Here is an 18,269-nt window from a genome sequence, read left to right as displayed (position 1 = left end):
TTGGGTACCTCTGAAACATGTCTTCTTCTCTCATCAGGCCCTCAAATAATGGGGTTTTCGCTGAATAAAAAGTTCTCCTCTGTTTCCTCCAATCCCACCAACCTGCCAAGACCCAAACTCAAGTTTTCTTTCCTCCAGGATACTTTTCTCTTCTGGTTTTACCAGTTCTATACAATCTCATCTGTCCCCTGTGACTTAGCTTCCCACCATGAATGTGAACTTCTAGGGCTGGGCTATTCACCCCCCACCACTCCATTCCCGGGCACCACTAAATACTGAGCGGACAATTTTCCCCCCTGATAACATTTTTCCTCTAAAAAGAACAGTAGCTTCCCTCTTATGCATCATAGGTGATTCAATTTGTCTTATAAGAGACTCTGCCTGCAAGTTCCTTTTCGGAGACTTTGCTTAACCTCCCCCAACCCCAATCTAACGAAATGTTTTTAGTTGCCTGCATTCCTGTTCCGTCCACTGCCTACAATGACCCCCGCGTCCTCTGTGACCGCCCCCTGCCTGCAGTTGAGCCCAGAAAACGAATCCCCTCTATTCACACACAAGCATCGACACCGAGTGGGGACTGCACACACACACCAACCCAGATCCTCACCTGAGCTAGTCTATCACTTTCCACCTTCTCACAAGTGACCAGGACTCGCTGGGACTCCCACCCGAGAAGGACCCGAACACACAACACATCTCCCTTCTGCCTCTGAGTTCCCCGCCTGGACCCCTTCCCCCTCCTCCTTCTTCTTCCAAAGACACCAACCCCAGGCCCCGAGATGCGCAGAGCCTGCACCCAGGCAGGCTGCAGGTCCGACGCCACAGTCTAGGCCCCCGCGCCGCCCCCAGCCTTCCCCGGCGGCCACTGCAGTGCCAGCTCCCCGCAGGGCTGCCGCTCACTGACCCGGGAAGGTGTCTCAGAAGGCGGCGGCGGCGGCGGCGGCAGATGCGGAGGCAGGAAGCCTGGCAGACGTTAACCGCTCAGCGCTCCATCCCTCCCGGACCTAAGCTCCGGCCTCTCGGCTTCCTCGACCCCTGCGCCCAGAGCGAGTCACGTGCCAGCCGGAGCAGTCAGCTGACCGCGGCGCACGCCGCTCCGCCCACGCGCGCGCGCGCAATCACGACGCGGCCCGACTTCCGGGTGGGCGGAGCTTGCCGCTCCTCCAGGTGCACCTGCGGCCGCTGGCCAGCCGCCTGAAACGTCCCCGCCCACCCTAAAAACCCGCAGGTTTCAGCCCTTCAGACTCCCCCAGGCTCCTGCACTGACTTCTGCACTGCAAGTTTTGACAGTCCCGTTTTCGGGGAATTTTTTTTCTGATAATCCTCTTCAGTAGTTTCTTTTTTTTTTTTTTTTGGTTTTTTTTTTGGTTTTTCGAGACAGGGTTTCTCTGTGTAGCCCTGGCTGTCCAGTTTCATATTTTTCATACAATCTGGTATCACTTCGTTCTATAAAGTGATAAAGTGTTCAGGTTTAGTTATTCAGCACCAAACATTGTTAATCAGTTTTTTGATTTTTTTTTTTTTTTTTTAGAATTAGCTAGTGGAGTGACCCCTTGCCAGGAACTCCATGTCTGGTCTCGGGGTACCGAAATGTATACAGGAAATCAAGGAAGGTTTAAGGATAGAAGCCTGGACAGGCAAACCATCAGCCTTGGGTTTCAGAAAAATAGATATCGACCTGCTCTCTCAAACCACGCACATGTCATTGGTTGAGAAGTTATGTGGTACATATCTCAGCATTTTAGGTACTTGAGGATTGGGGGGTTTTCTATTTTAATCGTGCAGAAGCTATGGAGCTATTTGCACAATGAATGGGCACTCCTGACATTAAGTCCCGGCTGTTCTGACTAGCAAGTGGAATAAGAGATTTTCATTGTCAACTTGACTGGCTTCAGAACTGCTAGGAGACAAACTCTGGGAGGGAGTTTCCAGCCAGGTTTAACTTAGGACATTCACCTTGAATATGGGCAGCAGCATCTTGAACGATAGGAGCCAACACAGAATGTTATTTTCAAGGGATGGAGAGATGGCTCCACGGTTAAGAACACAAACTGTTCTCACAGAGGATCTGAATTCTGTTACTAGCACCCACCTGGAGTGCCTTGTGACTCCAGCTGCCTCCGGGGAATCTGATGGCTTCATCTGGCCTACTGCAGAACCTGTAATCATATGCACTCCCCAGAAAGGCAAACACTCAGACACACAAATACAAATAAAGTAAATCTTTAAAAATAATAAACAGTATCTTGAAAGAGAAGGCTTAAAAGACAACGGGGCACTTGCCACGAAGCCTGATGACCTGAGTTGTATCCCCAGAACCTACACAGTGGATTCTGCAAGATGGCCTCCCATCTCCACGTGTAAGCTATAGCACCTGCAAAATAAATAAATGTAATAAAATTGTTAAATAAATAATCTTTTTTATTTTTTATTTTTTGAGTTTTTTCAAGACAGGGTTTCTCTGTGTAGTCCTGGCTGTCCTGGAATTCACTCTGTAGACCAGGCTGGCCTCGAACTCAGAAATTCACCTGCCTCTGCCTCCAAAGTGCTGGGATTACAGGCATGTGCTACCATGCCCAGCTTTTTTTTTTTTTCTTAATAATCTTTTTTAAAGGAGAAAACTAAGCATCAACATTCATCTCTCTCTGCTTCCTGACTACCAAGACAATGTAACCAGGGCTCTCAGACACCCCCCTCCCCCCATCCCCACCCCTATCCCCCATTCCTCACCTTCAGGGCTACAGTTATTCTCACCACCCTGCCAGAAACTGTGAGCCAAAGAAAACTGTTCTGTATTCATTACTTTTATTTTCTTTTTTTAAAAGATTTGTTTATTTATTATATATGAGTACACTCTAGCTGTCCTCAGACACCTAGAGGGCATCAGATCTCATTACAGTTGGTTGTGAACCACCATGTGACTGCTAGAATTTGAACTCAGAACCTCTGGAAGAGCAGTCAGTGCTCTTAACCTCTGAGCCATCTGTCTAGCCCCTTCATTACTCTTCTATTGCTGTGATAAAGCACTATGACCAAGGGAACATATAGCAGAAAATATGTATTCGGACTTACATTCCAGAAAGATAAAGAGTCCATTACCATCACAGCAGGGAAGTGTGGCAGCAGACATGCATAGCAATCAGCAATCAGAACAGCAGAAAGCCCACAAATCAAACCACAAGCAGGAATCAGAAAGCAAAGTAAAAATGGTAAGAGTCTTTGAACCCTCAAAGCCCACCCTACAGTGACATACTTCCTCCTGCAAGGCCACATCCCCTAAATTTCCTCAAACAGCCCCACCAAACAGAGACCAAGTATTCAAAAGCCTAAGGCTGTGCAGGATGCCTCATTCACAAAACCTTCCTTAAGCTGTTTTTGAGGAGTATTTCACAGCAACAACAACAACAGAAAAGGTATGTAATACACAAAATTGTTAGTGACGAATGGGCCCTTCGGTCTAATAAACCTGAACATGTGTTTCTTAAGCTTTTGAAACTTGTTTTCAGGATCCGTGTGTGAGAATTTGGAGCTGTGGCCTAGAGAAGCTCTAGATTGCTGTTAGGACAGTTTAATAAGGCATAGTGGTGGGGTGGAGAAGACCAGAATGCACACAGAAATAAATGAAGTCCAGACTCACTAGGTTTCAGAGGGGAACAATGATTCCACTGGGAACCAGACTAGAAATCCTTTGTATCCGATTCTGGAAAAGAACTTGGCTACAATCTGGCTCTGTCTTGAGATTTTAAGTTTTAAAATTGAAGGATCAGCTCAAAGTAATGGACTAAGTTATTTGGCAAGGGATTTTATGACAGTATAACATCCAGCCTGCGGAATGGTTACTGCTCCCTGAACTTGGCTTCTAATCAGGAAGAAGAACTTTATGAAATATACAGTTTGATTGAAGGATCTTGAACATAGTTAAAACAGCAGATAAGGTAGATATAGAGAAAGAAGATGTTCCAGTGAAAGCTCCAACTTATGCAAATACAAACTGAAGGAACTCTAGCCGGCCATAACATGGCGACCATGGCAACCACAGTGAGTGTGCCTCAGGCAGGCCTTGCCCTTCTCCCCCATTCCCTCGGCCTTACTAAGAAAATCTGTTAGATTACATTCCTGAAGCTACCCACCAGGGTCTATTCTCTTATTTGGCCAATTCCTCCTCCCAAGGCTGACTACCAAGGTCCAGCAGAGGTACAGAAGTAGTGTAGTCCAGCAATCAAAAGCCCCCTTCAGCTTACCAAATTAGCAAGACTAATTAAAATTAAACATCTCACCATAACACAGGGCTCTCCTTGCACCTTTCTGAGCTGCCATTTTCGTATGTGCCACATCTGTGTCCTCTCTATCCAGAGGCAGGCCTTTGTCCCCTCTAGAACAAATGCCCCTCCCTGTCTCTTCTGTTCCCTTCCCCTCTCCCTCACCCGCTATCGCCTAACTTTGTCTCTTATTCCATACTTTGTCCTAGCACCAATAAATCATCTTTTATGCTAAGAACTTGGTTGTGGGGCGTCCTGAGCTGATACACTTCATAAGTACAATCGAAAGGAGAGAACCCAAGAAGAGTATTGCTGAAGGAGTCTTTCTTCAAAAACACTTAAAAGAGCCAGGCAGTGGTGGCGCACACCTTTAATCCCAGCACTTGGGAGGCAGAGGCAGGCAGATTTCTGAGTTCGAGGCCAGCCTGGGCTACAGAGTGAGTTCCAGGACAGCCAGGGCTAAACAGAGAAACCCTGTCTCGAAAAAACAGAAACAGAAGAAAAAGAAGAAGAAGATGATGAAGGAGGAGGAAGGAAGAGGCGGAGGAGGAGGGAGAGGAGGGAGAGGAGGAACACATGTTTAGGTTTATTAGACTGAAGGGCCCATTCCTTGCTAACAATTTTGTGTATTACTTGCCCTTTTTTTTTTTTGGTAGGGAGAGAGAGAAGAAGAAAAAGAAGAAGAAGAGGAGGAGGAGGAGGAAGAGGAAGAGGAAGAGGAAGAGGAAGAAGAAGAAGAAGAAGAAGAAGAAGAAGAAGAAGAAGAAGAAGAAGAAGAAGAAGAAGAAGAAGAAGAAGAAGAAGAAACACCTAAAGAACCGGGCGGTGATGGTGCACGCATGTAATCCCAGCACTCTGGGAGGCAGAGGCAGGCAGATTTCTGAGTTTGAGGCCAGCCTGGTCTATAGAGTGAGTTCCAGGACAGCCAGGGCTATACAGAGAAACCCCGTCTCGAAAAAAAACAAAAACAAAAACAAAAACAAAAAAAAAAGAAGAAGAAGAAAAGAAAAGAGAAGAGAAGAAACACTTAAAGAACTAGAGAGATGACTCAGTGTTTAAGAGGGTTTGTTGCTCTGACAGAGGGCTAGAGTTCAGTTCACAGCACACATCGGGCAGCTCCCAGTCTCTTCCAGCTGCAGGGGTTCCAGCGCCCTCTTCTGGCCTCCTTGGGCTTGTTTGTGGGGTTTTGTCTTGTCAACGATTGCTGTGGGCGGGCTTAGCCTCTGTGGGCAATGCCACTCCTAGGTAGGTAGTTCTGGACTGTATAAGGAAGCAAACTGAGCAAGCTGTGGAGAGCAAGCCAGCATACAGAGTTCCTCCATGATCTGTGCTTCAGTTCCTGCCAGCAGGTTCTTGCTTGAATTCTTGGCTTTGCTTTCTTCAATGATGGACTGTAGCTGTGAGGTGGAAGAAGCCATTTCCTCCTCAAGTTGCTCTGGGTCAAGTAGGACAAGTAGACAGTGTGCTTGACATAAATCATGGAAGCAAATGCCTGTCAAAACATTCTCGGCATAAGTGGTTCTTGTAAGGAAGGGGTATGAGGGTCCTCTGATGGTCAAGAACTGAACACATTGATCCTGGGCTCACTGAAGGGGAGAAGAGCTGCTCTCCCTTTCCTACAGGGGCTGATCCCTTTCCTACAGACAGATACAGTGAGCCAGGCAGGCCTGGCTCTGTAGTTGCTGGTGTTCATGGGTCTCAGTTTAACCATATACAAATCCCAATAGGTTGATTCAGCAGATTCAGTAAGATAATGCGAACAATGCAGCTAACTAAGCACCTGGTTACCCCACAAAATGCTGGTTGTAAATGTCATGGCGACTCTTATAAGAAGAATTGGTACACAAGGAAAAGATTGAATCTCAAAAAGGCAGTAACCAAGTTACCAGAACAAAGGCACCTGGCGGATAGGCAAACAGATGGTGGTTCTGAGCCAGTGTGATGAGTTAGCTACATGGGTTCAGTGTCTGCTCAAGCTTTTGAGATGCAGCAAGCCCTGAACTTTGGGGGGTTGTTGTTGTTCTGCTTAAAGGTTTTGTTTTGCTGGTGAAACAAAGCCTTAGGGTGTAGCCAAGTTGACTCTGTAGCCCACAGAAGCCTCGAATTTGCGATCTCTCAGCCTCCTGAGTACTGCGGTTGCAGGAGTACACCACCATACATCTGGCTTAAATTACCTAAAAAATAAAGGGTGAGGGGAGTGGGCCATGGTGTTGCACGCTTTTAATCTCAGCTCTTGGGAGGCAGAGATGGGCAGATCTCTGTGAGTTCTAAGTCAGCCTGGCCTATGGAGCAAATTCCGAGACCAGACAAAGCTACACGATGAACCCTGTCTCAAAAGGGGGTGTGTGGAGCAAAATGGATAAAAGTACAGGGTAAAAGTTCTTGCCGCAGAGCCTGATGGTCTGCTTTTAACTGTTCAGATCCCATGGTGGAAGGAGAAAACTGACTCCCTCAAGTTTTCCTCTGACCTCCATGACATGAGTGTACACATGTGCATACTAAATAAGTAAGCAAATATAAGTTTTTAAAACTTTTTAATTTTATCTCTTAATTATATCAGCTAGGTATGGTGGCTCATACCTGTAATCCAGCACCAGGAGACTGAGGCAGGAGGATTGCTGTGAGTTTGAAGCTAGCCCGAACTACATAGTGAGGCCCTATCTGAAAAAAAATCTAAATAATAAATAAATAGATAGATAGGCAGATGATAGATAGATAGATAGATAGATAGATAGATAGATAGATAGATGGATGGATGGCTAGATGGATAGATGGATAGATGGATAGATGGATAGATGGATAGATGAAATGTCACACCCAGGTACCCTGACACCTGCCTTTTGTAGCACTTGGGAGGCAGGGGCAGAAGGATCATAAGTTTTAAGCCAGTCTCGGCTATGTGACTCTGTCTCAAGAAAAAAAAAAAAAAAGAAACAGCTGGGCCTATTGATGAAGCTACTACTAAGCCAGGAAGACTGGGATTTCAAGACCTGCCAAGGCTACTGGGAGAGTTCAAGGCCAACCTGGACAATTTAGTAAGATGCTGAACAAATAAATAAATATATAATAAAAGGCGAAGCAAATGTTCGACCCTGACACGGCTCTGTTGCGTCTTCACAGGTCCTGGGCGATTCAACCCTTAACACACAAGCACAACAAACAAACAGACGAAAAAGTCTTTGCAACGTCAGAAGATAAATCGCTAGGCTTTTAGTTTGTTGACTCACAAATGTTTTAGGAAGTAAGCATCCTATACATAGAGATATTATCTTTTTTTGGGTTTTGGGGGGGTTGTTATTGTTGTTTGCTTGTTTGTTTTCTGAGTACCAATTTCTTTGGATGTCCTGGAACTCACACTGTAGACCAGGCTGGCCTCATACTCAAAGATCTGCCTGTCTCTGCCTTACTGCTGAGACTAGGGCATGTGCCACCATACCCAGTTGGAACTGGCAGCTCTTCAGATGCTGGAAGGACTGTCACTTAGCATGCAGTGTTGCCGTGAAGTCAGCGTTGTATGACAGCCTTTCTAGAAGGCTTCTATCTGGGTTTCAGCTAGGTCACCCAAAGATGGCTTTCCGGCCTCCAGGCATCGTGTTCTTGTGAAGTTGATTGGATGTTTGTCTCCATGACAGTTTAAACTGCATGACTGTCTCCTCTCCATTCGTTTCCTCCAGGTAGCTTCTGAAGCTTACAGATTGCCTCTTGTGGTAGTTTGAATAACAATGGCCACCATAAACTCATATATTTGAATGCTTAGTTATGAGGGAGTGGAGCTGTTTGAAAGAATTAGAAGGACCAGGAGGTATAGCCTTATTGGGGTAGGTGTGGCCTACCCCAATCAAGAACATGCTCTACGGCCATTTTCCTAATTGAGTGATCCTCTTCCCAAATGACTCTAGCTTGTATCAGGCTGACATAAAACTAACTAATCTGCTAGGTGACACAAATCACATCCCAGAGGAATGGAAGTGTTTCACTGGGGGGTGAGTTTTGAGGTTTCAAAGGCCAACACTGGGCCCAATCTCTTTTGAGTCAATTTTAAAGTCTTTTATTAATAGGATAAAAAACCCAAAAAGTGTATCCTAATTTCCCCTGTATCATTTGTCACCCATGAATGAACATCAAAATTCTAGTGCAAGTGTTATGAGCTAAGGGACTGTCACCATAAAGTCACACCATGCAGCAGATCTTGGTTTTGTTGTTGTTGTTGTTGTTGTTGTTGTTTTGGAGGTTTATTGGGGGAGGGGGTATGTAGAAGCTGCCTCTGGGCAAGGGTTGGGGGAAGAGAGCAGGAGAGGAAGGACTGGCCTTTTATAAGGGGTTGTAGCACATGTGCATTGGGGAGAATATTCAACTTGTGGTGACAGAGGGAAAGTGTCACATCTGGCAGCGAGTGCTGAGATGTCTGCTGTCTGTACTTAAAGGGCAGGAAAGGGGAAAGAGGAACCGGAATCGGAATCGCAACTTCTCCCTCTCTTGGATCCTTGTTGGCAATTGCTTAAATTATCCAGAGACATAGGTGGGGTGGGATGAAGCTTATCAGGTGGAACATAAACATCTCTGATGACCAGCCATTACTGAGAGCCATTGCTGGGCAGCAGACGGGGCAGAGGAGGAAAACAATAAATCCAGGAAAACAAGTTATTTTAGCTCTGGGAACTAAGTTACTCTGGTTTCGAGAATTGTAATTATTTAACCAAAATAAAGGCGCTTTTTAAAAAAAAAATGGTGTAACCACAGTTTGTTTATCCCCCAAACGTAAACAAGATGATTTGAGGCGATACAGAGCTCATTACCTAGGCAGCATGTGCAGCAACACTATAGTCTAACATCTCCCCCCAAACCCATGTTGAAATTTAATTGCCATTGTAACAATGTTGACAGGTAAGACCTCTGGGATGTGATTTGTGTCACCTAGCGGATTAGTTATTTTATGTCAGCCTGACACAAGCTAGAGTCATTTCGGAAGAGGATCACTCAATTAGGAAAATGGCTGTAGATGTTTTTAATAATGACAGATGTGGGAAGGCTGTATAGTGGGTTGGTCTGATGCTTTGTATCAGATGCTAAATTCTGGTACCCCAAGATCTGGTTGCCCCAAGAGCAGCAAGTCTTCATGTATAAAACCTGTCCTCCAAGTTATCTGTGATTGGTTAATAAAGATGCCTACAGCCTATAGCTGGGCAGAAGTGAGGTAGGCGGGGCTTTGGTTCCCAGGCTTGGGGTCTGAGGTGAGGACCAGGAGAAGGGAGGAGAGGAGGAAGAAGAAGAAAGAAGAAGTCACCATGAGGTGGGTGGATCGTGAGCACGTGGCCATAAGGGCCAGCCAGCTGGAGTAGGAACCCTGGGCAGGCGCCCCGCGCTGTGTAAGAAAGCAGGCGGAGCAATCTGTGAGGCAAGCCCAGGGTTTGCACCACCTGCAGTGGGCTGAGCTGTTTGGTAAATATTATTCGGGGTTTTTCTCTGACCTTACATCATTTAGTTCCCAAATAAAAAACACAAAACCTTTAGATTTATAATAAGCCTTAAAGCTGGGCAATGGTGGCTCACGCCTGTAATCCCAGCACTTGGAAGGCAGAGGCAGGTGGATTCCTGAGTCCGAGGCCAGCCTGGTCTAAAGAGTGAGTTCCAGGACAGCAAGGGCTACACAGAGAAACTCTGTCTCGAAAAACCAAATCCAAAAAACAAACAAAAACAAAACAAAACAAAAAAGAGACTTAAAGCACTAGAGCTGGCCAGGTATCAACACTGCGATTTTGTCAATAACCCCAAGATATCGCTTGCCATGTTCTGCCTGATCTGTTCCTACTGCAGCTGGCTGGCCGTGTGCTCATGATCCACCCACCTCATGGTGAACAGACCGGGCAGCACTCTTGCACGGCCTTTGCTTCAGCTCCTGATTCAGTTTCCTGCCTTGAGTTCCTGCCCTGACTTTCTATCGTGACGAACAATGATGTGGAAGCGTAAACTTTTACAAGTTGATGTTGGTCTTCATGTTTTCTAACAGTGATGGAAACCCTAAATTAAAAGACCAAATCATGCCTTTAATCCACTTAAAAGGCAGTAGCGGGCAGATCTCTGTGAGTTCAAGGCCAGCCTGAATTGTGACTCCAAGTCAATAGACACAAATTTCAGACAAACCAGAGATCTTCTCGTCACCAGCACAATTCTTCAGAGGTTTTATTCTTCTGCTTGGGTTTATATTAGATTCTTCCTCCCTACAGAGACTGAAACTGAACTTATTTTCCAAGGCTCAAGTCAAAGTCTAAAATTATCCTATCATGTAAGTTGGGCCAATTAAAACCAATAGCTACTGTGCTTAGGTGTTGACTCTGTGTGAGCCACTGTACAATCCCTTAAGTGTGGGTGGTAAATCCCACCTCATTGAGCTCCTATGTTGATATACGCATAGGGTATACCCTGAAGTCGGTGGGAAATGCCCAATAAAAACTGAGATACCAGGAATCAATGCCATTGAAATGTCACAATGACATTTTTGTTACTTGTCAAGATTGCCACATCTCCAACACCCAGGAGAGAATAAGAAGTAGGAAGTAGTTTGGAGAAAGAGAGACCCAACCAGTTCCTCCCTGAATCTCTCAGCTTGACTTTCTGGGCTTTAGGCAAATAAAAAGTTTTGTTCCAAATGAGTCCTGTCGCTTGGTGAAAGAATTGTTCTTTACATTTCCATGATGTGTGCCTTTTACAAATCCCTTCACTTCCCTGTTCTGGGCCCAAATGCGGAACTCAGAGAACACTGAGACAGTACACGTTCTTTCTAAGATGATAAACCGGAGGGGGGAGGGAACTTAAAAGAAAGCTCTGTCTTATCGGGCAGGTGCTCTTCTCCAAGGCTCAGTCCCTGTGAGGTAACTGACATCTCTTGTCACTGTCACTCTGCTTGGCAGGCTTTAGCAGTCTGAAGCTGGGAGGCAAGTAAACTAGTTCCTCTTTTTAAAAGAGAAAAGGAGGGAGGAAGGGAGGGAGGGAGGATGTTGGTGCAACTGTAATCCCTGAAGCTGAAGCAAGTGTTCAAAGCCAGCATTAGCTATGTTTTAGAACCCTGCCTCAAAACAAAAGGGACGCTCCCGCGCACCCCACATACCCGCTCTACACTTCTTGAATCCCTGTTTCTGGAAACCAAAAGCAATCCAAGAGAGGGTTATTACCTAGGAATGTCAAATATGTGGCTTTCACACTAAACCTGTGACATCTTTTCAAAAGGTTCAATTTGAAATCTGGAAAGTTAGCAATTTAAATCTCTCTTTGGACTATGCGGAGAGCATCAAAACCAAACAAAACAGAACAAAAACCAAATAAATAAACAAACCCTACACTCAGTTATACCAGGTTAGAAACTGTGATTTACATAATAATATTAGTTAGTAAATATAATTTATAATGAGAGCTGCTTAGAACCTAAGGGCCTCTGGTCAGCCCGAGCATGGCAAACAGGGCCCTGGCAAGGTCGTGCTCTTCTCCTTGCCCCCTTTCCCTCTACCTTGGTAAAAAGCTGTTAGATTACATTCCCGAAGCCAGCCACCAGGGTCTATTCCTTTATTTGGCCAATTCCTCCTCCTGAGGCTGACAACCAAGGTCCAGCAGAAGTACTGAAGTACTGAATCCAGCAATCAAAAGCCCCTTCAGCTCACCAAATTAGCATGCCCAGTTAAAATTAAATATCTCAGCCTAACACAGGGCTCTCCTTGCACCTTTCTGAACTGCCCTGTTCCTACATGCCACATTTGTGTCCTCTCTACCCAGAGGCAGGCCTTTGTCCCCTCCAGGACAAATACCCCTCCCCCTCTCCCTTGTTCCTGTGCTCTTCTCCCTTGTCCTATCTCCAGCTTTAAAACATTCATATAGCCCAAGGAAAGCCTCAAATATGGAACTTTGAAACACATAGTGTCCTACATTACTTGAAGGACAGTAACTGAAATTCTGAATACGGGAGGTGCATGCGTCCTGGATGACCTGAAAGGTCCTCTCTAGGGAAGCCAGGTTCACACCAGCATGCGTGTTCCTCTGTCCCCAGTGTTACCTTAGGAAATACAATGCAGTGAGGGGGTTGTTTGGTTTCAGACCCAGAACGGGGGTGGGGGGGGGGGTGGGGGGAAGACATGGAGGTGCATATTTCACATATCAAAGCAGCCTGGCCTCTGGGTCCTCCCAGTACCCCTCAGTCCCTACCTGGCATACTGTGCCTCAACCTTGAACTTCCCAGTCCAGAGGCTGGGCTGCCTTCCCCCAGAGGCTCTTCCCCAAACAATCCAGTCATTTTGCCCCGCCCCAATCTTCACCCCCCCTCCCCGTGCTTGTGGGAACACCCCCCCCAACCCCCACCCAGCTATTTCCCCGTGGTGGTGACTTTCCTGGCTTCTGTCCTTGGGGCCAGTGAACTCACCTACTTCCCAATAAACCTACCTTAATATCATCTAATCTGGTTTTGTTTGGTTTTGGGTTTTGTTTTGTTTTGTTTTGTTTTGTTTTGTTTTTTTTTTTTGGATTTGTTTTTCTTGAGACAGGGTTTCTCTGTGTAACTCTGGCTGTCCTGGAACTCACTTTGTAGACCAGACTGGCCTCAAACTCAGAAATCCACCTGCCTCTGCCTCCCAAGAGTGCTGGGATTACAGGCGTGCGACACCACCGCCCGGCAAATCTGGTTTCAATTGGTCACTGGGCAGGCAGAGAAATAGTCTTTCAGGTACTTGGGAGGTCCGAGCCAAGGTACGCCCCAAGCAATGCTCACCTTGTAAATGCCTTTCAACAGATCTGGTATAAAGGGGACTTATTAGGGAAGGGAGGGGAGTGAAGACCTGGAGAAGGGGTAGAGGCAGACGAGAAGACATATAGACAGGCAGACAGACAGACAGACAGAAGCAGAGCCATGCGGGTAGAAAAGTGGGGAGCAGAGAAAGACAGAAATGGGGAAGAGAGAGACCACCAGGAACACGTGGCAACAGAGCGTGCTTTACTGGAGTGATGGTGGTGGTGTGTGGGTGTATGGGGGAGGGTGTGGGGGATTCCTACTATACAAAGCCCATACCTAGTGCGTCTGGTGGCCCCAGCAGATGATGACATAATCCATTGATTGCTAGGTCCCTGAGAGGAGCCTAGTGGTCCTGCCTTCCAAAAGGAATCATTTCCCTTACCTCTGGCAAAAGGAATGTGTGGCGACTGGTGGTGGCACATCAAAGCACATGCTGGTCTCCAGGCCCTCGCAGATCTCAGCCAAACGGACTCCATGAAGTCGCAGGAAGGTTCGTTTTGTCCTGTGTAAACAAAGATGGTCCTGAACAGGTCAGTCTTCCTCTATTTTCACAGCGCTAAGATTGCAGGTGTGCACCATCATGTCTGGCATCAAAGTCCTAGGTACAAGTCAATTTTGTTGACTATAGTGTACCCATAATTAAAATTCATCAAGTTCATGCTAGGATGGGTGTTACAGCAGCATGAAAGGCCCACTGAGGGAAAGCTGTTGTGTCCTAGCCAAAAGAATGAGATCTACCTCTGGGTAGGAACAGGCCATTGTTTGTGCCCTTGAGGGTTGGGGAGAGGGGGGCAAAAAAAGTCCATTTGCCTATGACTCTCCCTGGGGTGTGTGGGGTTTCAGATAAATACATCTTAGCCTGTGGTGACGCACACCATCAGTCCCAGCATTTGAGAGGCAGATACAGGTGAATCTCTGTGAGTTTAAGGCTGGCCTAGACTATAGAATGAGTTCCAGGACAGTCAGGGCTACACAGAGAAACCTTGTCTCGGAAAACAAAACAAAAGAGCTGGTCTGGTTGGTTCAGGAAGGGGTAAGTGTTCCTTTTTCCTCTCTTCTGTTTTCTTTCCGACCCTGGCCAGAGCTGAAGTCTGCTTTTCCTGGTACTTCGGGCCTTTCCGCTCTTCCTGTAAAGCTTCCCACCTTCCTTTATGACTGTGTGTCTGTGCAGTGGCTGGCCGCCATGCTGCCTAACTCAACTGGCAAGGCTCCCCCCCCCCCTCTCTCTCTCTCTCTCTCTCCCTTTCCCTCTCTTCCTCTCTCTCTTCCTCTCTTTCTCTCTCTGTGTGTCTTGTCATTTATCTCTATTTATCTATCTATCCATCTATCTATCTCTTCCCTTCCAGTAGCTGCTAAAGATTTACCTGCCCTGGGGGCTTTCCCTTTAAATTCAAATTGTCCTTGAGCTTCCGTTTGAATCCTGCTGTTGGTTTATTTGTTTGTTTGTTTGTTTTAAAACAGGGTTTTACTATGTAACCCTGTTCTATAACTCACTAAGTAGACTAGGTTGGCCTACAACACAGAGACCTGCCTGCCTCTGTCTCCTGATTGATAGGATAAAAGGTTTGAGCTACCATTCCTAGTTTAAGCCCATTCTTAAAGTAAAAAATAAAAAAGAGTACATATTTAAATACACACACATATTCATATACATCTGTTTGGGTGTGGTGCGTGTCTGTCATGAGCCCATGAGCACTGTGTGCTAGGTCTTCTGATAAAGTGCTTTAATCACTGAGCCATCTCTCTAGCCACAGTGCTAGAAATTCTTTTATTAATGAAACTAAGAATTCTGGGAGGGACCTTGATTTTCCTGGTATCATAGTTGACAGAGGCCTGTAATCCCAGACTTAGGCAGTATATGCAGAAAGATCACAATTTCAAGGCTACATATTGACACTGTATCTTGAGTGAATGAATGAATGAATGAATTCAGTTCAGTAATAATGAAAATAAAGATATAATTTCCCATTCCATCCATGTTCTCAGATATTTTAACATAAAGGTGTCTGGGCTGCAGGTTAGGAATTCTTGCCCTAAAAAGCAATGGCTTGCTTATTTTGAAGAGGTGTAAGCATTCATTGTATTATAGCTGGCCACAGCAGGCACTTCCAGTACAAACAGGCTGTTTTTTTCCTAGTTAAATATGGAGGGCCTGATGCACCGCAGCCTGGCCTCAGATTCCTTGAGGATGATTTTGAACTCTTAATTCTCCTTCACCTTCCAAGTTGTTACAAATGGTACCATCATACAGTTGATGGAAACCCAGGGCTTTGTGCATGACAGACAACTGGTCTACCTACTGAGCATCCCCCACCCACAAACAGTTCTCAGTTTCTGGCAGTTACCTCCCACTTTGCCTGATAGGAAGGGATTAAAGTGTAAGCTTCTTTTCTTGGAGGTTTTTGTTCTCCTTTGTTTAGTCGGGGGATGTGTAAGTAGAAGTCAGAGGAAGTAAAAAGTATAGGAAAAGGACCAAGCAGGGTGACTTGGGGACACAGTAGGTCTTACTTCAGAGTTGTCCCCTAGGGGGGATAAAAAAATGGGATTACTTACATCTCTATATCTGTGACAGAATCTCGTAATAGCCAGGCTGGTTTTGACTTACTGTGTAGTTAATCATCACTTTAAACACCTAATCCTCCACTTCCGGAGTTTCAGATGCTGGGATTATGGCATATACCACCATGACTGGCTCTCCCATCACTGATAAGATTGTTGAAAGGGAGAGGACCAGGGAACTCCCCAGATACTTGGAGATCCCCTATGCACACAGGTAGAGTGGCTTAGTCAGTGTTCTCTTGCTGTGAAGACATACCATGACCACAGCAACTCTTACAAAGGGGGCTTATAGTACTTACCGTGTGGCTTGCTTACGGTTTCAGAGGTTTAGCTCATTATCATCATGGCTTCATGCAGGCAGATATGGTGCTGGACAGGCATCTGAGAGTTCTGTATTTGGAATTGAAGATGGCAGAAAGAGAGAGAGAGCCATTGGGCCTAACTTGGGCTTCTGAAACCTCAAAACCCACCCCCAGTGACACACCTTCTCCAACCAGACCACACCTATTCCAACAAGGCCACGCCTCTTGATCCTTCCAAACAGTGCCACTCCCAATGAGTCTATGGGGGCCATTTTCATTCAAAGTACCACAGACGATGGAAAAGAAGGTGGGCCACAGAGAGGAAAGCACACCCAGGCCAAGAGCCCATCCAGCATCCATTGTGATAATCTATAATTGCTGAGACACTGAGCGTGGAAACAACGTTGCTGCTTTGCTTGGTTTTGTGTCCCTAAGAATACTCAACATCATTGAATGCTGAGAGTAAGCCCCTGGAGGAGGAAGTGCTAAACTAGGAGTCAGGAGGTCTGGCTTTGGTGCTAGTCTTGCCAAATGAGTAGTTGTGCAAGGGTGCACGCATGTGTGCATATGTATGCACACATGTTCCAGTCCTCATGGCCTTCATAAGTACACAGCTGATGGCTAAAAAGATACTATTATTTCTGCCTTAGAAATCTGGGTCTCGGCTAACCTCCAAGCTCTCTTCCTGGGAGGTTTGTAGCCATGAGACGTCCTCTCATTTGTCACTGTGTCACAGACTTCCTTCTAAGGGAATATGCTTCTGTACATGTGACTCAGCTCTGCAGAAGGAACCCATGAGAGTCATGTGAAATGAACTTAACCTTGTACAGGTTAGCTGTGTGTTAGTATCTAACTGGGCAGGCCAGGAGACCCTGCATTTCCAATGAAGAACGGGAAGCAGAAATTATTCAAGATTTTCTACTAGATTTTTAAAAAGGAAAATACAAGTCACTATTCTTGGTGAGTACTCGTGTTGTAACAAAAACATAGCAAAGGGAGGTGTCTTTGTTCCAAATATGTATGAGCTAAAAAAAAAAAATCCCCAAATGAGATGTATGTTTTAATTTACAGAGCCGTTCATGCAAGTCTATAACTGTTCTGCATCTGGAATGAACTTTTGTCAGTCCATCTAGTTGAAGCATAGCTGGGACTGAAGAATGTGATTCTACAGATATAATAGATCATGAGTGTCATCCCATCGGCCCTCAAGGAAAGGCAGGCCAGCTATAGTTTATAGAGCAACTAACATCCACTTGTTGGCTCCTCCAAGGTCAGCTTCTTCTGAGGTCACATCCTTCCAGGTTAGTGACACACTAGGAGCACAGGCACTGCCATTTGGCCTAGGCAAACTGACAAGCGGTGCTAACTCAGGATCTTCCTGCAAAGTTGCCAAAGGCTTCGTTGTGCTGACATCATAACTAACTTCTTCCTCAGACCATCTTGCTTCTACTCACATCTCATTGCAGTCAGAGAGTAAATAACTACCCTGCTCCAATTTTCCAGAGGCTCTGATCTCCCTCAGTGGGTGCTGGGTATGACCTGAGAAAGTAGAAACTACAGTGAGGTTTGGAAATTGGATCGCACACCCTCAGGCCACTCATTGGGCCCCATCCACTGATGACCAGTAGAAGTGCTAGCAGAGGTGGCAGCTTGGTGGTCACATCTCTTTCACTGGGGTGGACTGAGCGGTGCAGCAGTGGAAGCTGGGAACTAGCAGGTCCCCTGTATTTATCAAACGTTTGAGACGCTGAAGAAAAGGCTACTGGGATGAAAAGATTGGGTGTCTGTCTGTTGCTGTTCAACCTCCACAGAAAGAAAAGGGGCAGCTTTGAGGCTTTGAGGGCTGCAGCCAAAGCCCCTAGGGCCATGCAATGGTAGACTAGAATAAGTGTAAGACTTACAGAGCAAATCACTGATCTCTGAAAAGGGCCAGTCTGTGTTAAAGTCAGGGCCAAGATTAGAGAGAAATCCTTTACCCCTAAAAGATGAAATGCAGATACTGTGGGTGTCTCCAGAGATTTAACACTCCAGACTCTGACCTTCCTAAACTGTCAGTTGTGCCAGTGGCATGATGGTACCAGAAACAGAGCCAACACCACAGAAAGGCGGTCTACATCTTGCATCGTAGTATAGGCTAGGAAAATCCATCACTGTCTTTTTGTTCCTCATCTCTGAGGAGGGTGAATAAACAAATGGTATTCTAAAACTAAAGCTGGCCAAACTACTGGAATCCATTGAATTTCCCTGGCCACATATTTTACCAATGGCTTTATTGGCAGTTGGATCTAGCCCTGCTAGAAATCACAAGCTTGACGCCTGTACCATTCATGACAGAATCTCATTGTTTTCTAAATTGCTACTCTTTGATATGACTAGGTA

At 45.8% G+C, this 18,269-nt stretch overlaps 1 protein-coding gene and 1 long non-coding RNA gene across 2 annotated transcripts in view; both read right to left on the bottom strand.

Moving 5' to 3' along the window:
• Positions 1 to 1,071, bottom strand: part of Atp6v1c1 (ATPase H+ transporting V1 subunit C1) — a 36,196-nt gene extending 35,125 nt beyond the window's left edge. Inside the window, exon 1 of the mRNA XM_052160568.1 lies at positions 905 to 1,071. The gene's annotated coding sequence lies outside the window, so the exon portion shown is untranslated. The remainder of the gene's footprint in view (positions 1 to 904) is intronic.
• A 1,186-nt stretch (positions 1,072 to 2,257) lies between these two features.
• LOC127668194 (uncharacterized) lies at positions 2,258 to 15,984 on the bottom strand. The gene is made up of 3 exons (XR_007974026.1): positions 15,888 to 15,984; positions 13,412 to 13,531; positions 2,258 to 2,374 (listed from the first exon to the last, which is right to left on the bottom strand). It is a non-coding gene; the product is annotated as an uncharacterized LOC127668194 (long non-coding RNA).
• Positions 15,985 to 18,269: the final 2,285 nt, after the last annotated feature.

The sequence above is a fragment of the Apodemus sylvaticus genome, chromosome 17, assembly GCF_947179515.1.
Source record: "Apodemus sylvaticus chromosome 17, mApoSyl1.1, whole genome shotgun sequence".
Taxonomy (NCBI): Eukaryota; Metazoa; Chordata; class Mammalia; order Rodentia; family Muridae; genus Apodemus; species Apodemus sylvaticus.
The sequence above is the reverse complement of the archived record's forward strand: the minus strand, read 5'-3'. Positions and strand labels throughout refer to the sequence as shown.